Source organism: Mandrillus leucophaeus, unplaced genomic scaffold, assembly GCF_000951045.1.
Source record: "Mandrillus leucophaeus isolate KB7577 unplaced genomic scaffold, Mleu.le_1.0 Scaffold82, whole genome shotgun sequence".
NCBI lineage: Eukaryota > Metazoa > Chordata > Mammalia > Primates > Cercopithecidae > Mandrillus > Mandrillus leucophaeus.
The window spans coordinates 1,232,154-1,257,517 of NW_012108919.1; positions in this window are offsets into that span (position 1 = coordinate 1,232,154).

Consider the following 25,364-nt stretch of genomic DNA (forward strand, 5'->3'; position numbering starts at 1 on the left):
ACTTCCAATTCCGTTTTGTGTCAAAGCCTTTAGGATCTACTCAGTGACTGCTGCATAGAAGGCCGTCTAGAGACTTGGCCAAAATTGCAGCAAACCCCAGGCCAAGAGTATGGAGAGGGAGGGAGCCCACCCGAGCTATGGCCCTGCCTTACTTATGATGTGACCTGAGGTCACTGCTGTTCTCTGGTCCCCCACTTCCTAACGTGTAATTAAGGAAGTTGCACAGTGCAACCTCTATCTTTAAGATCTAAAACGTTTGAGTTTTTTTGTGATGAACAGCATTCCCATCCCACTTACACAGGAAAAAAAAAAAAAAAAAAAGAAAGCTCTTGCTTTAAAAATAAAACATCCAAAAAATTGAGACTAGAAAGATGATATTTAAGGGTAATATTTTATTACTTTTAAAACATCTGGTAAGAATTTGAAATTTCATTTTAAAATTTTTAATAGATTCCTCATTTCCTCATTCTGCTTCTAGAAAATAGGTTAAAGTGAGTTGTTATGAAACCATGTTTCTAATTTTTATTTCAGATTCTATATTTCAACTAAAGCTCTCATTTGGGTGAAATCTTTCAACATATCTTTTGTTTAAGAAAAGTCGGAACAAGAATTTCCAAGGTACTGCTTATTTATTATAGAAAACTTAGAAAATATAGAGAAATGTAGAGAAGAAAACAAATTCACTCAAAATCTCAATGCATAGAGATACATACAAGGCATTTTTTAATGTATGTAATTGGTAATTAGTGTGTGTACGTGTGTAACAGGGTCTCATTCTGCCCCCCAAGCTGTAGTGCAGTGGCATCATCACGACTCACTGCAGCCTTAACCTCCTGGGCTTGAGTGATCCTCCCACTTCAGCCTCCTGAGAAGCTGGGACTACAGGCATGAGCCACCATGCCAGGTTAATTTTGAATTTTTTGTAGAGATGGAGTTTTGTTATGTCGTCCAGGCTGGTCTCAAATTAGTGGGCTCAAGTCATCCACCCACCTTGGCCTCCCAAGGTGCTGGGATTACAGGCATGAGGCTCTGCACCCAGCCATGATGTATGTAATTTGTCAAGTGAGATAACCATCTTGTTGTTTTGCTTTGTCATCTATGTTTAGATTGTACTCTGTAAATCCTCCACTGGAATAGTTTTTCCATCCAGACCCGAGTCTCATGAGCTACAACTAAGATGTAATCTTTCCCAAAGAAACATGCACTGTCAACAACATTTTTGACATACTTGATTGTTTACCATTGCTTTGCATGGAGGAGAATGAAATGGACCTTTTAGAATCAACTTGCCCAACAGTGGATCTAGGCCAGGCTGAGAAGAGGGTGCCAAGGCTGACATTTGAGTCTAGACAATGATGTCTCTCAAAATACATTTTGCCCTGTGATTTTCCCCCAGCTCCTTAGTTTTCTAGCATAATTGATGGCCTTTGTGGGCCGAAATCCAAAACCACTACACACAGGAAAAGCACTGTCAAGCAGCAATAGTATAATAATTCATGCGTTATTATTACCATTTAGAGAAAACACCTATGCAGCATTGCAAGTCATGATTGGCCCTTGAAAATCAGCGTGTGTACTGAATCCAGGTGGATGCTGTGACCTCCCAAAAACTGTGAAGGTGTGCTATCACAGAGTGGAGGTGTGGCCAAGTCCAGATTCGAGAAAAGGCTGAAGTCAGCTTGAGTCTCTGACCTGGGATCTCAGCCTTGATCTCATGTGTAGGAGCGAGGCCAGTGTCATTGGCCATTGACATCCAGAAGAGAAACTCATGGAATGACAGCTGACAAAGAACAGATGCCTTCAGACTGGCAGATTCTTCTATCTTGTGTTAATGCATCTTTATGGGAATTTGCAATGTTCTCTAGGCAGGGGTCCAAGTGATAAGCACCAGAGCTTTGAAATCAGATAGTAGAAAGCGGGGTAGGCTGTGCTTTTGAAGTGCGTTTTCCTGGCAAAGGGAAGATGGCCCTCCTCACTCTGCCAAAGGGAATTCTAAGAGCCAAGATTACATAAGAGGATTGCGTCTTGGATGTTTTTAGGATGTGGGTTGAGGTACGCTTAGCTCTGGCTCAAGGATTTCAAAGTAACTGACTTGTTTTGTGTACTTTCAGCTCTCTGCAACTCCTGCTGAATTTTGGCATCGTTAGAAGAGCAGGAGCAACTGGCATTGATAAACAGATTTCCTCTCGTACGGGTGCCCTGCCAGCGCAGAGATGTGCAGTGATCTTTCACCCTCTCAGCTTTCCTCTTGATACTGCATTGATCATTTCAAGAGCTTTCAGGAATGTGGGGCATGCTGACTTTTTGCAATGTCTATTAGGAATTGAGATTTTAGGGAAACAACATAAAATGCTCCTAAGGTGAAGGATTTTTTGTTGTTGTTGTTAATTGCCTATATTATGCCTATAAGTTTTGTACTTAATTATCACCAAATATCTAGTTGCTTGAAAACTGTTTCTTTTTGAAAAATGCAAAGCAACAAAAATATAAACTTAAATTTCTTAGTTTTAGTGTATCTTGGTTCACCTCCTCTAATTAATTTGCCATTCAACTCATTTGGTGAATATATAATACAATAACAATTAGACATTTGGATAAGTTAGTGAATTTAGGACTTATGCTTTTCAAAGCTGATACTTGTTTTCTCTTAGGTTTTTATTATTGTATTGGTGCTATACGGTAAAGGCAGAAAAAATAAATAAAAAATCCATGGGATTAAAGAAGAAATTACATTGATTAAAATGTGCCGTTTTAGCCAGATGTTCTAGAAGGAAATGCATGGGATGTGTCTTTAGAAATGCTCTTGTGTTCTCCGCTGTGAGAGCAGATGACATCTCTACACAGTCCTTTGTTCAAAACCCAGACTACAGGTTGACCAGTACTCTCACATTAAAAAGCAGGATTTGAAGGATACACTTGCCCTAAAGAGGTAACTCAGCACTCAAAATTTATAGATCAGTCTTACCCATGACATAAATCCATGGAGGAATAAAACTTTATTTGTAACTTAGGGGATGCAAGATTCAGGTTAAATGTTATAAAAATACTTGATGATGGACTCCCTATGCAGGAACCTGTGAGATGGTACCCTAGCTACTAAGAAGCATTTTATGACTAAAGGACCTTATGGGTTATTTGATGATTATTTACATTCTACCAGAACTGTTAAAGCCCTGAAATTTTCCTTTACACTTTTTTTTTTTTTTTTTTTTTTTTTTTTAAGATTGAACCTCGCTCTGTCACCCAGACTGGAGTGCAGAGGCACTATCTCGGCTCACTGCAACCTCCACCTCCTGATTCAAGCTCCTGATTCAATTCTCCTGCCTCAAGCAACTCTATTGCCTCTCCAGTAGCTATAATCCCAGATACTCCTATATTCCCAAGTAACTGGGTTACAGGTGCCCATCACCATACCCAGCTATTTTTTTTTTGTTTTTCTTTAAGTAGAGACAGGGTTTCGCCATGTGGGCCAGGCTGGTCCTAAAATCCTGGCCTCAAGGGATCTGCCCCTTCTTGGCCTCCCAATGGGCTGCGATTACAGGCATGATCCACCATGCCTGGCCCCTTTACACTTATCTTTAATTATAATTACAATAAGAAATCACCATGACTCCCAGTTATTAAGCTATTTTTATAAGCCCCATAGTGTGTTAAATACTTTGCATGTGTTCTTACTTAACTGTGGTCCCAACTCCATGGAGTCGATATTAATTACCGCGTTTCAATATTACAAACACTGAAACTGAGGTTCGGAGGGAGTAAGTAATTTCCCCATCCATGTGCAATCAGAGTCGTGCTAGGATTTGATTGTGCCTTATGGCAATCCAAAGTCTGTGTTTCTACCTTTCCTGGGCTCTGCCTCCTCTGTCGTAAATTCAAGGCAGGGGGAAATGCAGCGCTGCCCCGACACACACCACAGCAGCAACTCCAGTCTCAATCTGAGATGATGACACAGGTGACATCTTACTTGGGATTTTGAATTTTATGCACTATAATGCCTGCATATGATAGAAATAATTGGAGTGTTGCAATATTCCCTGAAGGACTGTGGTCCCTTGTCTTCCCCCTATATATAGATCAGGGTCCTTAACAATGCCACGGCATTAGATTCAATTATAATCCAGATATCTATGGGCATAAGAAAGAGAGTTGTTCATTCGTTTTAACCTGCACCAAAGCAATGTTTATAAATCAAACAATGTCTGGAACCAGACGATTCAGATTATTTGGTAAATATTTTGTGTACATTGAAGTGCTTGGCTGCATGCTAGACGTTAAGGGGATCTGCAAAAAGAAGGAAAAGGTGACACTTGGACCCCTTGTGACTAATTACATGACAGAATGCATCCTTCACATTTCAAAAGCGATACAGAGAAAAGTGCATGATTTACAGCCAGAAAGTGACGCATGCCTGGGTTGCAAGAAGCCGCAGAGGAAGGGGACGGAATGTGAAGGGAGGGTCTGAGGCCGAGCAAAGGGATATCACTGACAATGGAATTATTTGGATGGATGACAGGGAGAAAAATGTCATTTTTAACAAAACTGTTAATTTCTCCTTATATCACTTCCTTTCACCCAAGTTTCCCAACATAGAGAGTGATACCATCCGATTGCCAAGTCCCCGTCAAGACATTTCAATGGTTTTGAAAATTCATTCTCCTTCTTGACTCTTATCCAACCTGGCCACTTTCCCATTTCCAAGCATGTGAAAGACGTGTCCCCCTTCAGCTTGGTGCAGACATAATATTTGCTTTTCTCCAGACCCTCCCAGCAGACCCACAAACCTCCTTCACAGGAGGCTCCAGGTCGTTATTGTTCAAGCTTTCGTCCCTCCCATTCATGAAGCTAAACAATCCCACCCCCATTCATAAGGTTTCCCAGGAGTTTCTATTTTTACTGCCGCAATTCTCTACATTCTTTTTTACAACCATTCGAGTCTGTCCCAGACAACCTCTTGTCTCTCCCAGCCTTGCCCTCGTCCTCTAATCATCCCGTCCCTCTTCTGTCTCCCCTGCTCCCTCATCTCATTCCTTGACTGCTTGTCGGAGCCTCGGAGGAACCCCAGCACTACTCCGCTATCCTAAGCTCACAACGTCTTCTTCTTCTACTCTTATCTCATTTCTCAAACTGCTTTTTTTCTCAACCAAGATATTTCAGATCATTTAGAAGTGTTGTGTCCATTTCCTTACCTTTTCTGTTTTTTAATCCAACTAAATTTGCCAGTCTGTGACTCCCTCTTAGGCATCCCGTCATGAAACTCACCAACTCCCTCTCTCTCTCAGTAAGTCAAAAACGCATTCAATATCCCTCACTCATCAAGCTGCATAGATCAGCGTAGCGTAACTTACATGTGCTCGGGACGCTTACCTTAGCCTACAGGTGGGTGAAATCACCTGACACAAATCCTATTTTATATAAAAACAGTGTTGAATATTTTACGTAGTTTATTGAATACTGTGCTGATGGTGAAAAACAGAGTGATTGCATAGGTGTAATCAAAAGTCAAAACGTTGTAACTTGAACCCCCACAACTTTACCACAGTGCACATACAACCCACATGACCATGACCATGCCGATTTTTCTTTTTCTTTTTTCTTTCTTTTCTTTTTTTTGAGATGGTGTTTCACTCTTGTGGCCAAGGCTGGAGTGCAGTGGTGCCATCTCGGCTCCCTGCAACCTCCACCTCCTGGGTTCAAGCAATTCTCCTGCCTCAGCCTTCCAAGTAGCTGGGATTACAGGCACCTGCCACCAGGCCTGGCTAATTTTTTGTATTTTTTTAAAATAGAGATGGGGTTTTGGGGTTTCAGCATGTTGGCCAGGCTGGTCTCGAACTCCTGACCTCAGATGATCCACCTGCCTCGGCCTTCCAAAGTGCTGGGATTACAGGGACAATACCATTTTTTACTTTCAGCACAGTATTCAGTAGACTACATAAACTATTTAACACTTGCTTGTGTTGAATGATTTTGACCAACTCTAGGCTAATCGAAGTGTTTTGAGCATGTTTAAGGTAGACAAGGCTAAGCTATGATGTTTAGCAGATGAGGTATACCAAATGTATTTTCATCCTAAAATATTTTCAACTAAAGATGGATTTATTGTGATGTAACTTTACTGTTAGTTGAGAAGCATATGTGTGTGTGTACAGATACCTATATAGAGAGATATCTATAGATATAAATATATAGACAGACAGATGATAGGTAGGTAGGTAGGTAGATAGATAGATAGATAGATAGATGGATAGATAGATAGATAGATAGAGTATGAGGGAGAGAGAGGTCAATAGAGCAAATCTTCTTGCTTTAGGAAATTCTGAAACATCTTAAATATCCCGTGGAAATGGGATGGTGAAGTAGGTGGTTCCAGCAATGCTATAAATTCCTGAGGCTGTGTAATTCATAAGAAAAGAGATCTAATTGTCTCATGGTTTTGCAGGCTGTACAGGAAGCATAGGGCTGGCATCAGCTTCTGGGGAGGCCTCAGAAAGTTTCCAATCATGGGGTAAGACAAAGGGGGAGCAGGTGTCTCACATGGCAGGAACGGGAGCTAGAGGGTTGGGGGAGGTGCCACTGGATTTAAACAACCAGATCTCACAAGAAATCATTCACTATTGCAAGAACAGCACCACGGAAGGATGGTGCTAAACCAATCATAAGAAATCCACCTCCATGATCCAATCATCTCCCACCAGGCCCCATCTCCAACACTGAGGATTACATTTTAACATGAGATTTGGGGGAACGAATATCCAAACTATTTCAGTTAATAATGGGTTAATAAAGCCAAGTCAACTCTTATGTGAACATCGTTGGACACTTGTCAAGATATTAGGGAAGAATGCTGAGAGGAGGGTGGAGTGAGCACACGGAAAGAAGCAGAGATGAGAGCGCTCTCCACCCTCACAGCACCATGAGGGACATAGCCTTGACCTTGATGTTCCCACAGGAACTCAGGGTGCTGATCTGGTAATGCCGACATCATCATTTTTCTGAACAAGCCCAGGTAAGTGTCTACTGCCTGTAAACAAAAGAGGCGTGGCTAGAATGAAAATCACTCTAGGTGAAGAATCGTGATGCAGATTGGCTTTTATTTATTAGGTCAACTTTGTAAAAGATAAGCATACAAGAAAGAAAACTAGAAGCATGGCCAAAAATTATAGCATCAGTTCTGCTAGGGTGGGGAGAATAATGGGAGCTCTCCTCCAATCTTTTCCAAATTTTCTGTATATTAATTTAATAATGAAAATAATTTTGAAAAGAAGGCACAATGTAAAATCTTGTGAAAGCCAACAGTGGAAGTCATTCTCCAGATTGAAATATTGGCTGTCATTTCATAGAGGAATAAAATGAAGACATCCCCTAGTGCACATGGGTGTCTCTACAAGGCTTTGGTGTTTGAATATTCAGGGGTACAGAAAAATGTAAGGTGTTAACAAGCGCTGCTCACTGATGCTCAGACAGAAACACAAATAAATCATTCTGAAACTACGACAAAGGGCAGGGTGTAAGTGTGACCTTACGTTTAAAAAATCTTAATTAAAATAAGTAATATTTATCTTAAACCAGTCGAAGCATATTTAGAGATTTGAGTGGGATCTGCGTCTTAGACCATCTGTATATGGTGACAAAATAAGAGTCAGTGAAAGGATCAGTTAATTGCTTTATTTGGATTTAATGGGTGTTTTGGTTTTTAGACTCTTTCTTTTCTGTCAATTAATTTATTGGTTAAGCATCTTATAAAAAGGTTAGAAGCAACTTAATAATTTGTGATTGGCATTCATTAAAAGTATACTTCTGTTGTGCGGCTACTAATCCCATGTATTAGCCTGGACGCACCAATAAAGACACACACATCCCCATTGCATCCTCCCATTTTTCCAGAGAATGTTATTCTTTCCTCTCCAGGTTCTACTCCTGTGAGACCCTCATGAAGTCCTGAGGTTGCCTCCGTGCACGTTCACAGGGAACTGGAAAGCTGACAGACCCCGTGAGGCTGGAGGACTTCATCAGTTGCAAGAAACATGTGAAGCCTCTCAGTAGGATGCTGCAGGGCAGAGACCTGGTTCCACAGCTGACTCCAAGCCTGGCTAAGGAGCCCCTGGGCTGTTGATACACCAGCTATAGCTGCTCATCAAGTGCAGGGCACCGGATTCCCGAATTCTGCTGAGCCCTTTACTGTGGTCTGGTCACTGACACTGGTGCAGAACCGGTCCTGAACAAAGTCACTGTTTTACTTTGTCAAGGATATTTTCATGCCCAAATTGAGCTCAGGCGCCCTCCAATAGTACCTCAAATGTTCTCCCACAGCCACTGTCCCCAGGACACGGGATTGGATGCCCAGGTTGAGAGAGACTCCAGCACTCCCACACCATGAACCCAAAGCCGTCCTACTTCAACCTTCAGGCTTAGGGGAAGGCCTTACTCACTGAGTCCTGTTTCTTCCCACCCCAACTGTGACTCTATTTCAGATGCTTGTGCTCCACCTCGGCCTTTGTGTGGGCCAAATCTGTTCACCTCAGGGGGCTTCCTTAAGTTTGAATTCTCAAGGAAGCCTTTGGAATCTCAATCTTTTCCACTCAAAATGCCTTAATTTTGGCCGAGTGAGGTGGCTCATGCCTGTAATCCTAGCACTTTGGGAGGCAAGGGCGGGTGGATCATCTGAGGTTGGGAGTTCGAGACCAGCCTGACCAACATGGAGAAATTCCATCTCTACTAAAAATACAAAATTAGCCAGGCATGGTGGCGCATACCTGTAATTCCAGCTACTCGCGAGGCTGAGGCAGGAGATTTGCTTGAATCCGGGATGCGGAGGTTGCCGTGAGCCAAGATCATACCACTGCACTCCAGCCTGTACGACAAGAGCGAAACTCTGTCTCAAACAAAAAAAAAGCCTTAATTTTTTTAATGCAAATTACCCCTCTCAGTAACCAGAATTCTAAGCAATTTTCTTGCAGAATAAAATTAACATTATATTTATTCACTAAATATTCCAGTCAATCTAAATTGAAGAGGCCAGAAGATCCTGTGGGTGTGTTCTGTGCTTCTCCTGGGCATCCCTCTTACGAACTCTTGGGATGGGACTTCTCTTCTTTCCTGGGCACAGCAGACAAAGCATCTGAATCTGGGGGTGGTCAACCTCCAAGAAGTTAATAATTGCCGTTTAGTGTGGGATTCAGAAAAGCACAGTGCCTGGAGGGACCTAAGAAAGAACGTTTAGTTCCTGCAGAGCACTGGGTTCCCGGAGGCCCCTCTACTCCTCCACTGCTTCCACCCTCCACCGCTGGGGCTCAACTACTGAGACGGTTTTGTCACTGTGTTTTAGGCCTGTTTTCTAGAGGAAGCGTGTGATCTATGGCATTAAAATATTTGTGCCACGATCCGGAAAATTATGAGTTCAATAAACCTTTCAATATAGCAATTTTCATACCACAAAATAAAAAGAAATGAATTATAAGTGAAAACATGAGGTATTTGGACATAAAGATGGGAGCAGTAGACACCAGGGACTAACTAGTACAGGAGAGAGGGGGAGAGAGGGGGAGAGAGGGGCATGGACTGAAAAACTACCTGTTGGGTACAATGCTCACTACCTGGGTCACAGGATCTGTATCCGAAATCTCAGCATCATGCAATATACCCGTGTAACGCACCTGCACGTGTAAATAAAATTGACAGGAAAAAAGTAACTACTTAAAGGTGAACTATTAGAACATAACTCAGTGATAAGCTGGGAATAACTGCTGTCCACGAAGCATAGAACGGTTCATGGACTAGGTCATTTTCTTGGTGATGTCTGAACATTGAGCCACAGTACTCATTGGAGGAGATCATTCAGAAGGCCCTCTGACACAGCCACTAGGTCAGGCTTTTTGTAAAACGGAACTGGGGAATACACTGGATTGGATGCACCCAGCACGTATGCACACATTGTATGATTAGAAAGCAGAATCCTACAGCATATAGTTCTTTATTTGCATTATCATTTTCCTTGTCAGCATAAATTCTAGGATTGTGGGCACAATTTTAAAAGACATCTATCAGAATTGGACTAGCACAATCCTTCGTGTTTCAGTTTACATCATATCCTGTTGTTAATTCTGTAATGGTATATATCAAAAATCACAGTGGCCTCATAGGTAGGTGTCCAGCCATTTTCAGAAGTCTTTGTCCTGAAATTCTTGGATGATTTCCAAGAATGTAATTTATTTTTAAATGCTTGATTTCCTTCTATGCATATAAATATATATAAATATTGTTTATACATATACATGTGTGTATATGTATGTGCATATTTATATTTGTATGTATGAACATATAGACACACATGTACCTTAACTTGAGAGAATGGAGATTTCAGCAGAGAGGAGAGAGTTGTAGAGACATGGCCATGAGACGTGTGTTTATTTGTAAATGACCTTTGATCCCTTCAAATGTAGAGAAATATAAAGGACGTTTGATGGCCATAGACTTGGAAAGATTTTTTTTTTAAATACAATTATCTTGCTATATTTTGGTCTTTGAAAAAAGTCAGTTTTAGTACAATGGAGGAATGTATTTGGAAGACATTTAGGCAATGAAAGCTGAGTTTTGTTGATATTTATGGGCAGAGAAATCTTCCCTTTTGACCATTGTTCTGCAGGGTCAGAGGCAAATTGATCGGTTCTAGTGTTTTTGAAGAAAATTTACTCTCTTTGTGGTTGACGAGCTTCTGGGAGGCAGGAATTGTCCCAGTCATCTCCAGCACCCAAAAGAATGCCAAGCATTTAATAAGCATCCCACACATTTTTCTTGAATGAATAAAAAAAAGTAAGATGTTCTACCTATACATGGTACTACCTGTTTCTAGGCATAGTTCATGCCCCATTTAATTCAGTTTCAGAAAGTAGCCTTTAATGATTGATATTAACAGACTGTGAAACACACAGAATCTTGAAAAATCCTGGTGAAAACATAAAAATTATCTGGGAAACCCGTAATGGGAGAAACGGCTCAGAGTCCGTGATTTTACGGTCTAGAAGAGCACAGGCTACTAGGACGATAATAGTGCTCTTCATGTAATGAGTGTGGCTTGGCCACATGAGCCGGGGAGCTTCAGGCTCTATCACTGAACCAACCAGCGGAAATTATAATTTAGGCATAAGCAGACTCTGATATTTATTTTCCAACCTTAGAACAGGCTATCGCATGAGGTAGGGAACATTAGTGGAAGCATTCTAATGAAAGTTAGATGACAATTTGAGGCACGGCTGGGCATGGTGGCTCATGCCTGTAATCCCAGCCCTTTGGGAGGCTGAGGCGGGTGGATTGCTTGAGGTCAGGAGTTTGAGACCAGTCTGACCAACATGCTGAAACCCTGCCTCTGCTAAAAATACAAAAATTAGCCGGGTGTGGTGACGCAGGCCTGTAATCCCGGCTACTTGGGAGGCTGAGGCAAGAGAATTGCTTGGACTCAGGAGGAGGAGGTTGCAGTGAGCTGGGATCTCGTCACTGTACTCCAGCCTGGGCAACAGAGCTCTGTCTAAAAAAACAAACAAATGAAAAAAACCAAAACAAAACAAAAAAAATTGAGGCATGTATTGTGGAGACTACTTCAGTATCAGATGAGAAGGAGGAGACCTCAGATCCAGTGTCTTAGAAAAAAGAGTGTCTTTCTCCTTTCTAATCACATGGAAGGGGCTAACCCCACAGGTGTGGGTCCTGCCCCACACATCTACACTAGGAGTCTTGCTGTTTTACCCAGCTGCTTTGTGGCATCTATCAAATATGAGTCATTAGCTTGCTGGGAGTCCAGGCAAGAGAAAAGAGAAACAGCATTATTTCAGCCAAGTGGTTTGCCTCTGTGTTGAGGATGACCTTGACATTTCACAGACTTGATTCATTTACATTGCTCTGACCCAAACCTCATTACGAAGGCACCTCCACTGAGCAGAGGATGGAAGCTTCGTCTCCAGCTGGGGGATGAGGCATCTCACAAAAATCCCTTCCCTATAGGAGAAAGGAAGGCTGGATTTAGGGGAAAACCTGGGCAGTGGTCTGTGGTATACAACAGAAAACAATGGGGTCTCTTACCCAAATACTACTGCAATCCTGCATGTGCATTCATTTATTTGTTCTTTTAATAAATGTTTATGGATTAGCTACTACGTACACAGTACTGTGTTAGTTACTGAGATATGCATACAGATAAAATATGCTTCCTGCTTTCAATAAGCTCACATTATATTTTTAAAGTATCTTTAAAAATAGCTATAACTTAAAAACAACAACAAATAACCTAATTCGAAAACTGACAAAAATATTTGAATACACATGTCTCCAAAGAAGATATACTAATAGCCAAAAGGCACCTAAAAAGATGTTCAACCTCACTAATCATTAGGTAAGTCAAATCAAAACTACCATGAGATGCCACTCTGCACCCATTGGGATGGCTGCCATCAAAACACCAGGAATGAAAATGTGTTGGTGAAGATGCGGAGACATTGGAACTCTTGTGCACTGCCGCTGGGAATGGAAAATGGTGCAGTCACTGTGTAAAATAGCATGGTGGTTCCTCAAAAAGCTGAAAGTAGAATTACCCTGTGATCTAGCCAGTCTACCTATAGGTCTAAAAGCAGGCTCTTGGCAGGGTGTGATTGTTCACATCTGTTATCCCAGTATTTAGGGAGGCTGAGGTGAGAAGATCCCTTGAGCTAGGAGTTTAAGGTTGCAGTGAGCTATGATTGCACCACTGCACTCCAGCCTGGGCACAGAGCAAGACCCTGTCTTGAAGTAAATAAATAAATTAAATAAAGTAGGATCTTGAAGATATACTTGTATAGTCATTTTCATAGTACTACTCATAATAACTAAAATGGAAGCAACCCAAATATCTATTGACTTATGAATCGATAAGCAAACTGTGGTCTATTTATACAATAGAATATTATTCATCCTAAAAAGGAAGAAAATTCATACATATGATACGGCATGGATGAATCTTGATGACATTATGCTGAGTAAAGTAAGCCATTCACAGAAAGACAAATACTGAGGATTCCATTTACATGAGATACTTGGAGTAGTCAAAATCATTGAAATAGAAAGCAGAAGAGAAAGTGGTCATGTAATGGGTACAGAGCTTTGATTCGGCAAAATGGAAAGAGCTATGGAAATAGATGGTGTTGGTAGTTGCACAACATTATGAAGGTATTTAATAACACTGAACTGCACACTTAAAATGGTTAAGATAGTACCTTTATGTTATGCATATCTTACCACAATAAACAATTGGAAAAATAGCTATAATTCATTGGTTTATGTGCAATCTATAAGCAAATTTAAGGTACAATGAGCAAGAAAAAACACAATCTCAAAAAGGACAATGACAATGACATTTAAAGTGTCTTAAGAGTGAGAAAAAGAATCCCATTAGCCTTTAAGGAGGAAATAGTATTCTGGGCAGAGGAAAGTATTTGCAAAGCCCAGAGGCATGAAATAGCACATCGCATTTCCAGAAATGGAGAAATGAACGGAAATGGGGATAAGGAGAAACATGGAATGACTCAGTCCACCACGGGAAGAAACTTGAACCTGATTCCCAAAGTCATGAACAGTCATTCAAATAATTTCTAAGTGGGGTAGGCTAAGATTTGCATTTAATAAAACTAGCTGACCTTAAAGATATGGATAACAACAACTTTCAGGTAAGGAATGATAAAGATAGAGACAAAGGTCCCGTTTGTATGAGGTTTTCTAGGCGTGATTGTCAGTGTTATAACATGTTGCATTATTTCCACTCGTTGCCTTTATGTCTGCATATAAAGGCTCACTAGGCTAGGGCTTGGAGGACTTCACATGATTTATAATGTACTTAGCACATTGCAAACACTTAATAAATAGCAGTGGAATGAATATGTAGATTGAATTTGTAGATCTCTCAGTCTTCCTCACAGCCAGCCTAGAAACATTTAATGTAAGTAATCTCCCTGTAAATAGGTTGTGATAATCCATATAAAGTTGTGAAATATGGGCAAAGTTCAGTTTCATAAGCATTTCACTTTTAAATAAGTAGAATCAATTAAAAAATACATCCCCCATGCAAAGTAAAATATTAGTTCAGCTCGACAAAATTTTTCAGTGTTTGTTATTGTCTACACAATGTACATCTTTAACCTGAATATCTACAGCTTTTTCAATCCTGTTGCATTTTTGGTGATTATGCTTTACTTAAGTACTAAATGAGGCAAATCAAGTGGATTTGGCCCTGCTCTGTTTCAGCATTGTATTTACAAATAAAGATTGAATATATTCAAGTTGTATATACACCCATTATGGAAAACCACATCCAGGTTCCTCAAAAAATTTGCCAGCAATCCCACTTCTTGGTATACACCCAAAGGAAATCAGTAGGTCAAAGAGATACCTGCACTTCCATGTTCATTGCAGCAGTGTTCACAGTAGCCAAGATACGAAATTAACCTGTGTCCATCGACGGATGGATGGATAATTGAATGGTGACGTATACATACACACATTGTTGGTCAGATTGATTGAGTGGCTGACCAAATGGGAACATCTGCCAGCAACCTGTCAGGGGTAAGAATCTGGGATGCATTTTTTGAGAGACAATTATTGAGAAATCTTTCACGTCTTCCTATCCAGGCTTTAACAGCAATTTGCTTAGATGTATTTAACTATTAAATAGCAAAGATAAAGACCCCCTCTCCTTCCCAGAAAGGAAGTGCTTACACCCCAGTGTGCTACAGGTAGCATCTCTCCATGGAGGGGAGGATGGCAGGGTGACCAGCAGCCCACGTCAGATGGGGGTGTCCTCGGCGGGGCTACACCCTGTGTGCAGCCTCTTTCTGCCCCTGCCTCTGCACCCTCTCATCGGGGTTAGGGACAGGGAGAATCAGTGTGGTCAGGAAGCTCCCGCTGCCCACTGTGCTCCTGGTAACAGATTTCCCAGGTCCACTGGGCTCTTTGTCTCTTTACCAGCTGGTTCGAAGTGTGACGAGCTGACCCAGCAATGACATTCAGGAAGCTCAAGAACTGCTCGACTGCCTCACAGCTCTCAGCTTGTGTCATGTGGGACCTTGTGCAGGTTGGGCTGGGGCAAGAACTGAGGGCCTCAGTTTGTCAGCTGTAAAATATATGAGTAGTTATTTATTCTGATGTGCAGAATCCCAGCCCTATCAGATTGTCCTGTCAGCCTGTTTCCTTCAATCTATGGTCAAATACACCCCGCCGTCATCTCTAGTAAGGTTTTTTTTTTAATTCCAAGGGATAAATTTCATTTATTTCAGGACCATATATATATCTATATATATATACACACACACACATACATATATACACACACACATATATATATGTATATACCCTACCATTACTCTCTTGTAAAATTTTAGGGTGCCCTCCATTTAAATACACACACACACATACATGTGTATACCCTATCATTATTCTCTTGTAAAATTTTAGGGTGACCCTCCATTAAATATATATATATACACACACACATGCATACATACATATATGCATATAATTATTGTGTGAGTGTGTGCAAGATTCACTGGAAGAAACATTAATTTTTTTACTTTTTCTTAAATACAAATCACAGTCCTTTATTTGGAGGCTCAGTGTGAAAAGTCAGCCCTGTGAGAAACATGAAAACCTGCCACAGGACGTCCAAGCGGAATCCCCGCTTTTGTCCTCATTCCTTTTTCCTCAAAGGGCGGTTACCATCTCAGTGATTGTTACAGTGGCGTATTGGCTAAATTTCTATTTCTTTCAAATAACATAAGCCTGTTGCCTTATAAGAAAAATATGAAGGCAACAGAGCAGATCCCCCTTGAGATTGAATAGAATTCTGTCTCCTCTGCCTGTTTATGCAATGAGAATGAAGTTGGCATTTCCCTGAGGTAGGATGCAGAGGTTGGGCATTTGAGGTGAATAGAGTCAAATTTTAATTTTGCATTGCATTGAATTTAAAATCTTGACGGTTTTCCTGGAGGTTATGCTCTCAGAAATGGAAGCTCTACCCTTCGGACTCTACTTACATATTGCAATCTCCAAGGACATCAAGCTCTCACATTTCTAAATCCTCTTTTTCACCTTTATTTATTTTCCTCTTTTTTTTTTTTTTGCCTTAGCACTTATCGCCTTCTCACATATTGTATGATTTACTTGTTTATTGTGTTTATTGATTGTTTTCTGTTTCTACCTTACCAGAAAGTCAATTCGACAAGAGCAGAGGTCTTTGTCTATCCCATTCTCCAGTGGAATGCAAAGTGCCCAGGACGATGCTTGGCATGCAGCAGGAGTCTCATAAATATTCACCGAAAGAATAAATGACACTTGTTTCTATTCTGGAAGACGTTTAAAATCCTGTGTATAAGCAATGAATTGATTAGTTGCATTAGTTTCAGGTAAATTGATTATTGGAAAAGTGGTCTCAGCCTCAGAAATCCTGTCTCACAGGAATTCAACAATGGTTATAAGGACAACATATTTGTACCGCAGACACCTGTGCCCTAGAGATTGAATCGCAACCCACCAGGTCCATAGAAAAAGGAAGTCCTTAGTAAGGCACGGGAATCCCACCCTGTGTTCAGCGGTGGGGACACCCGGATGATGATGACACACCAGGGCTGTCAGACAGCGCCTCTGTAATATCGATGACAGTTTCCGTTTTTGCCTTTGTCTCTGCCGGGTGCAGTATCCCGTGGGTGCCTTTGCCAGTGGTTTTCCAGTTCACTTCTCATTCAGCCGGTCACATGCAAACCTTGAGTTTTTGCTGATTTCCGAGAGACTCTCCTTGCAGGGCTGTGACAGGAAGCAGCATCAGACGGAGCCCCGAGAGGCAGGCTGTGAGGACAGGAGGACGGCACGGACATTCTAGCTCCAGGATGCCTTTCACAGAACCAGCGTCAGAGTTTGTTGTGTGGCGATTTTAATTTGTTTTTAAAGGTGATGTTGATGTTCTGGTTATGGTGCATCCTAGTTCTATAGGAGGTTATGGACTGATTATCACTCCAGTAATTGCCAGAAGTGGCAACTGATAGTGTGAGAAAGAGGCAATTTTGGCAGCAATTTAACTGGATAAGATCTGCAATGACTCTCTAGCATGTAGACAATATAGTGAAAACACTTCCCTGTTTCTCAAACCACTCAATTTACCATGTCCGCTGCTTATTAGATGCCTAATTCAGTGGTGTTTTTCTTCTCCGTAGTTTTGCATTCGAACTCAGCCGGTAAACACGTAATCCAATATTCCCCTTTTTGAGAATAGACTTAAATTGAGAAATAAAATGTAGAAAATCAATTATGACAACATCAAGAGTTTAAAGGGATTTCTCATTCAAACTAAAAATACAAAGTTCAGGGGATCCCTGGAACTTTTTCCATTTAATTTTAGGGAGTTCAGTTTTTATGCCATCCCCTCACCAGTTTTCTGTGTTTTGATATTGATGCATTATCCTCACTGAAGCCTGCATCTTCACTGGATACATGCCACATTGTGGTGTTTTGGTGGCCTTGGTTACATTTAGCCATAAAGATTACAGAAGGATGAACCAATTCAGATTATCTCTTAAAAGGTAACTGGAACACTCCTTATTTTGAAGATGGAAAAATGTAAAAGGTCTTTATTGGCTTTTGATCCTGGTTTATGGTCTGATAAAGTTCTAACAGTTTCACCATGTTTCAGAGAAGTATTTGAAAATTATTAAAATAAAACTTGATTTCTTTAATCTTTTTTTTTTTCCTATAAAGACTAAGAAAGTTCGACTAAATTTGAAAATAACATTTCTAGCAAGTAATAGGGTCCTCTGTTAACTCTTTTTTTTTTTTTGAGACAGAGTCTCACGTTGTGGCTCAGGCTGGAGTGCAGTGGCACGATCTCAGCCCACTGCCACCTCCGCCTCCCAGGTTCAAACAATTCTCCTGCCCCAGCCTCTGGAGCATCTGGGATTACAGGTGTGCACCACCATGCCCGGCTAATTTTTGTATGTTTCATAGAGATGAGGTTTCACCATGTGGGCCAGGCTGGTCTTGAACTCCTGATCTCAGGTGATCTATCCACCTCAGCCTCCTAAAGTGCTGGAACTACAGGCGTAAGTCATCTCGCTTGGCCTGTTAACTTTTGAAGAAACCTCTTCTGGCAACTTTTTCTGAGATGAAATACTCTATTAAAACAACATAATTATGGAGAATTTGCTTGAACCTCAGAATTAAAGAGAAACAGACTTGAATGTTTCCACTTGTCAAAAAAAAAAAAAAAAAAAAAAGCCAGTCTTTTCTTTCCACGAATATATGATTTTTCACAGTTTATTAACTTCTTTCTAAGCCTCAGTTTTATCATTTTTCTCATAGGTGGCGTCTCCTGCATGGGTTCTCATTAGGATTAATTGAGACGTTATCTGTGGAGCGTTTAGCACAGTTCCCGACAAAGGGGGAAAATTCAGGGGATGCCCCTCTTTTTGTGTTAGAAAGCTGCTTGGTAAATTTACTGCAAAGGACTGCAAAAGTGATTTTGAAGCGATTGTTATCACAGCATAAATATTACAATAATAGAATCATTTCCAATACATCTTCTAACGACACCAAAGGAAAATATACTGATTTTTTATTGCTGACATGTAGAAAAACTGATTTGTCCATATTTACTTTGCAACTGGTTGTCTCACTGACCTCTCTTACCACATCTATCACTTTTAAATACGTGGTTTCTTCATATTTTAATGCCTCGGAAATCAAGTCATGGTTTATAGTCAATGTCAGAAACCATGTACTCTCCACAGCTGTTGTTGGAGAAGATAGGTCCTGGCAGACCTGTCATTGCTGGGACACGGTTTTCATCTGGGCGTGGCAGCCGTCCATTCACTTGGCGGTCAATGTGAGGTATCTCCATTGGTAGCACTTGGATGCGGTTGCAATTTAAATTAAATTTGGTTGGAACATTATTACTTGTCTGCAAAATGATTACAGATGATAAAATATGGAGACAAAAATGTATTATATGTACAGTCAGTGCTTCTACATACCAATGTAATGTAGTACTGATTTGTAAATATCTCCAGTAGATCATGCCGTTGTTAAATGCAGAGAGGTTGTTGTAACAGATTCATGCATCAAGAGAGACTCTCACTAGGTGCTAAGTATCTGTCTAAAGTTTCCAGTGTCTTCCAAGAAAAAAGTATTAGCTTGTGCCCTGATGTAATTCAATTAAAAAATAAATAAATCTACAGTCTTGATCAAACTGGAAATATAAAGAAGACTATTATTTTGAATAATTCTTGAAATTATACAGTTAATCTTAAAGATTATGACTACAGGTTACCAAAACCAACACGTCCCCATGAAGATATGCATAATTGCAAAAGACCAAACATCTCTCGGACGAATCTCTAGACTATGAAATGAACATTGATTATGTCTTGCAGAGGAAGGCAGTATACATTGTATAGGTAAACATTTTTATTGCCTCCCAGAACAAAGTATAAAATTATTTCAGTGCTTTATTTTTTCTATAATTGGCTATTATCAAAGTGATTTTATTTTATTTTATTTTATTTTTGAGATCAAGTCTCACTCTTGTCACCCGGGCTGGAGTGCAACGGCGCAATCTCGGCTCACTGCCATCTCCGCCTCCAGGGTTCAAGCGATTCTCCTGCCTCAGCCTACTGAGTAGCTGGGATTACAGGATCCCGCCACCATACCCAGCTTATTTTTGTATTTTGAGTAGAGATAGGGTTTCACCATGCTGGCCAAGCTGGTCTTGAACTCCTGACTTCCAGTGATCCACCTGCCTCAGCCTCCCAAAGTGCTGGGATTACAGGCATGAGCCACTGCCTCCGGCCTCAAAGTGATTTTAAATATTTAAATTGACTACATTTTGGAATCAAGAAACTGCAGCCTTTTTAAGTTTTGTTTTTGTCTTCTTCAGTTCTCTAGATAGCTTGACCCATCAGCCTTAGTGAAAGGGCAGCCCTGCAGAGAATTAAAACCATGAATTCCAGTGTCAGAAGGCTTGTGTTTTAATCCTCACTCTGATACTCATTGTTACCTGATTATGATAAATTTGTGCATTGTTTTAATGTAGATCTTATCCCCCTATTAACTGGTGCTGATAATGCTTACACCCCGGATTATCATATGATTGCATCCTTGCAATGTGTCTGAAACCACACCATTTTCAGTTTCAAAAATAAAACATATTGGATTGCAAGCAAGTGAGAATGAAAATAGACAAGCATAACCATACGTACACATTTTAAAGCATTGTACATTTAACAGATTCCTTATTGTATGATGTTCAATTGTCATAATAGAGCTAAATTAGCATATTTTGTTGGCATTCACTTTGGAGTTCTGCTGAGATAGGTGATACAGCAAGTGAAGGTCAAAAGGCAGAAATCCAAACATGTCAGTGTCCTGTATTCACCCCAAAGCTCCAGTTTTTGCTTCCTTAATCTTCATAACAGGAATAGCCACTCACACCGTTGAGAGCATTGCCCAACTCAGCACAGCCAGAGCGGAGCTGACCAAAATCTTGTCCAACACTATGTCTAACAACATAGGTGTAAGCCTATGTTTACACCTGCCTGGCAGCCACTGGTATCCAATGGTAAAAGCTGAGAACTTCCAATCCCATTCTGCCTTCCGCATGGCAAATTCTCCTAACGATATTCTCTGTGGTCCAAGAGAATTCGTTTCTTGCATTTGTGATGTTCTTATTGATCATGAAATTCAAAGATCAGCAGTATATACCGATGTAGATACAATTTTGGATTTATCTTTGTCTCTTTATTAGAAGTCCTTGGTTTTCTCAATATGGAGTCATTGGCAAGTTCCAGCTTTCTGCCCAAGAAAGAGAGTACCGTATAAATGCTGAACTTCAAAAAGACTAATTAGTGAACCAAGTACAAATTGAGCCCAATAATTATATCATTCTCTTTGCTTAACTTTGGCTGTAAATATTTTATTTTATGCATTTTTATAAGCTTATATCTAAAGTATGAAACTGAAATAACTGTCAGGATTGAAAGAAGAAAATGAGACAAATATTCTTCAAAGCCACATCCATATACCAATGCTCTGTAGAGTTTCACCCGTGTTTTTAAGCTAAAATTTAAACGAAATTGTGTTTGTCTGAGTTTCCCAAATTAGGTTATTGTGTCTATTTATGACAGGCAGTTCCTGTCATGTAATATGATTACATGGGCTTTATCAGAAGTGACACATTGGATGATTTATATGATGTGTCAGCCAGAAAGATACAAAGGAAGATAATTTCCTGTAATTACTTTTAAAAGAATTTTGAAAATGGATTTTAAATAAATAGTATGTGACTTGTATTTGAAGTAATTTTTAAATATCATTCCAAGACATTACTGAGAATGAAATAATCAAAGAGGTGGCATGTTAACAAGCCTTTTCTAATGGATTAAAACAATGAGTTTTAATTTTGAGTTTAAATAAACACATTGCTTGTTGTGTCATCTTCTGATGGTGTGATATTAGTAGGTGCAACTTCGGAACTGCTCAATGCTCACCCAGCAGAGAGAGGTGTTGCTGTGCCTCTCAGTGTTTTGCCTATGCCATTGTTTGTTCAAAACCTTAACTCATTTGTGCTCTTTGCTTTGCTGTTCATCTCCTACCCAAATCCTTCACACCTTTCACAGCCACGAGAAAAAAGGTTATTGCCTAAAAGCCTTTCCTGACCATATTTGCCTCTGTGGATCCCTGCCTTTTGAATAAATCCCTAGCCCTTGGGATCTTTGCCCGTGTTTTCAAGCAGCTGTTTTGAATCCTTGGGACTACCACTGTGTGTCACAGTTAGCCCCATATGTAGCGGATTTCCCGTACTTGTATATTATTTACTGCCATGACACGGAGCAACTTGCCCCAGACTGTTCCCTGACTTTTGCCAGTCTTTTTCCCTTTTGACATGGTGATTTATTTCATTTTAGTGATTTATTTCACAACAGATCTGACATATTCAGCATAGCAGAGGGAGAAAACAGGTCTTCAAAATCTCTGAGGTACAGGCCTGGGTTTAGATATCATCTATTTTCCGAGGAATGTGGATTGTTTCGTGGGGATCATTTCCTTTATCTGTAAAGTGGGATTCATAGTACTCACCTCATTAGCTGGCCAACGCATTAGCTGGCCAAGGCGCTGTCTTTTCGCTAACTTCTGTAATGCCAGGATCTTGCATTTAGCACAGTACCAGATGCAGTGGGTGCTCAAAAGAATATGTTGAATAAAATAGCTGGGGTATGATTTTCACTTCCATCCTTAACATTATTAACGTAATTCAGAATTCTTACCTGGCTACAATGTCTGGGTTAACATTTTGCCAAGTTCGATTGACTGCCCAAAGGCTCTACCAACAACTAGTTTTGATTTATCAAAACTTAACTGAGTTATTAGGTTCCTAGTGTTTTTTCCATGCATTTACGTTGTCTTCCAATTAAATGATAATTTCTCGTTAGTCATCATCCATATCTTTTCCTGTTTAAGCATTCACATTCGTCAATGGCACAGAGGTTAGCACATAGTAGACGTTTATTGTTTATTGACTAATTAATGTAATGCACAGACGTGTTTCAGAAAAAAAATCCTTTTGATCTATGCAGGTGTTAAAAAAGGAAAGAAAATCGCTAATTTGCTATTTCTGTGTTATGTGTTTCATAAGGGCAGGGGCTGTGTCCTGTGGTTCATCACTGTTTCTCAGGTTCCCAGAGTCTCAGGCGCTTGGCACACACTATGCCATCGATAATAGATGAGTGAATAGTTTTATGGAAATTGAGGATTATTGTTCACAATTTTGATGCATAATATCTTTCTCAATATCAGAATAGCTGTCATCAAATGCTTTGTCCGAAACTGCCCTGCCCTCAAAAGACCAGAATGCCTTGAAAAGTCATTTCCAGTAAGTTGACCATGGGGAAGTTGAGGCTTGGTTGATGGATGACTGTAGTTTATATTCATTGGGTAGTTTATAGACCCACTATAGCTCTCTATGTGTGTGGGTGGATGTGAGAGTTTCTCACAAAGCCTTTTCTAAGTTGGTTCCAACACCAGAAAATTATTTGAAGCCAAAAATAATTTCTTTCCAGTTTACGCCTTCTTAATCCACATAACAGGAATTCTAATGAATCTCATCAGGTAACTGATATATGCAATAAAATAAGATCATTTTAAGACACCACTAATCTGACAATATCCTTAGTAGGATCACACGTTTCTACCAAAATTGAAAGCTTCTTGTAAATATAGAGCCATCTTAAGAGATGAACACATGGCAAAGCTTGGGACCTATAGACACCTGGGAAGGATCTTGCAAGCTCAAGTGGGAGATGTGTTTTAGAGATCAATGGTCAACTCTCCCATGTGCTAACGTTCAGAATCTCCTAGAAGCTCTTCACTTACAGCAGTGGCTCCACGACCTTTTTGGCACCAGGGACCGGTTTCATGGCAGACAATTTTTTTCATGAACTTGGGGGATGGTTTGGGATATAACTGTTTGGGATATAACTGTTCCTCCTCAGATCATCAGGCATTAAATTTTCATAAGGCGTGTGCAACCTAAATCCCTTGCAGGTGCAATTTACAGTAGGATTTGTGCTCCTATGAGAATCTAATGATATTGCTGATTTGACAGGAGACAGAATTCAGGTGGTAACACTCTCTTCTCCCTGCTATGCCACCCGGTTTCTAACAGGCCACAGACTAGCACCATGCTCTCTTCTCCCTGCTGTGCCACCCGGTTTCTAACAGGCCACAGACTAATACCAGTCCACAGCCCAGGGGCTGGGGACCTCTGACTTAAAGTAAAAATACGTGAAAATTGTTTCTTAAGAGAAAGATAATTTCTTCTAAGAAAGGATAATTTCCGCATCATATGAAGAAAGACCTGTTTTTATTAATGCTTTAACTACTTTATTGTTACTAAAAGACCAGATGTACAATATTCAACTTGATTTTTTCAAGATGGTTGTGAAATACGTTATCATGCTGCACTTGGACTTCTCTATGTAGCAAGAAGGGCCTACATAGAACATGGAGGTTCTTCTTTGGGTTTTGTTTGTGACATGTCTGAGCTCTTCCATGGCTGACCCACTGTTAAACAGAATACTGGGATGTAATTTTGCCTAATTGTAAGGGTGTATAAATGCAGTCATCTTAAAAGCATTCTACACACCCTTGCTAAAAGAGGACTGCATTAGTACATAAGAAATGTTCTTTTTATTTATTTAATCTTCAAGTTCCTTATTAGCAGTTGTAGCATAGTAAAGATTTATCCTTCAGTAAAATCCAAAGACTCCATTTACCAAATTTTTATTCTTTACTTTAATGAAACTTGTCTGTAGGGCTTTTAAAATTCATTTATAAACTTGGAAATACATTCAGCTGTGCTGTCGTAGAGATAGATGGCCACATTATTACTTGTCTGTCAAATATAAGTAGGGCTGTTAATAATGGAGAGACAACTACGAAAGCTTCCAAACATGGGTGTTTCCTTTGCAGGCAATTGCAATTCTAACCCCTGCATTCCTCTTGGAATCAATTACCTGACTTTGCAAGTATTATGAAATAGCTTACTTTTATAGTTAGGAGTACAAGACCTAAGTTAATATTCTTCAAAACATTGCCTCTAAGAAGGCAAGTGAAGCTGAAGACTATAAACATGAAGAGGATGTGAACATGACACCTGAAGCAGGGTGGTGCCAGCCCATTCTGTCCACTCCATAAGGTTAGCCCTCATTCCATTCTGTCCCGTGTACGTAATTCCGCATGATGCTGAGATCAGGGCAGGAGTCAAATAAGTGAAGAACTGCAGGGTGTTGTAAAAAGATCAGACTACGACCAGGCACAGTGGCTCATGCCTGTAATCCCAGCACTTTCAGAGGCCGAAGTGGGTGGATCACGAGGTCAGGAGTTCGAGACCAGCTTGGCCAACATGGTGAAACCCCGTTTCTACCAAAAATACAAAAATTAGCTGGGCATAGTGATGCGGGCCTGTAATCCCAGGTACTCAGGAGGCTGAGGTAGGAGAATCACTTGAACCCGGTAGGTGGAGGTTGCAGTTAGCGGAGATCGCACCACTGCACTCTAGCCTGGATGACAGAGTGAGACTCCATCTCAATAAAATAAAATAAAATGAAATAAAATAAAATAAAGTAAAATAAATCAGACTCCTTCTCAGCCCATAAAGTATTGATACATATTTGGAAATACCTTCCTTTTTCTCAGCCTCAGCAATAGTCTAGAAATAGAATGTAATAAGAGAAACAGCGTTAGAATACATTAAAAAAGGATTTTCCAGACTAGACAGTCCAATTTTTAAAATATCTATAGATAGGTGTAAC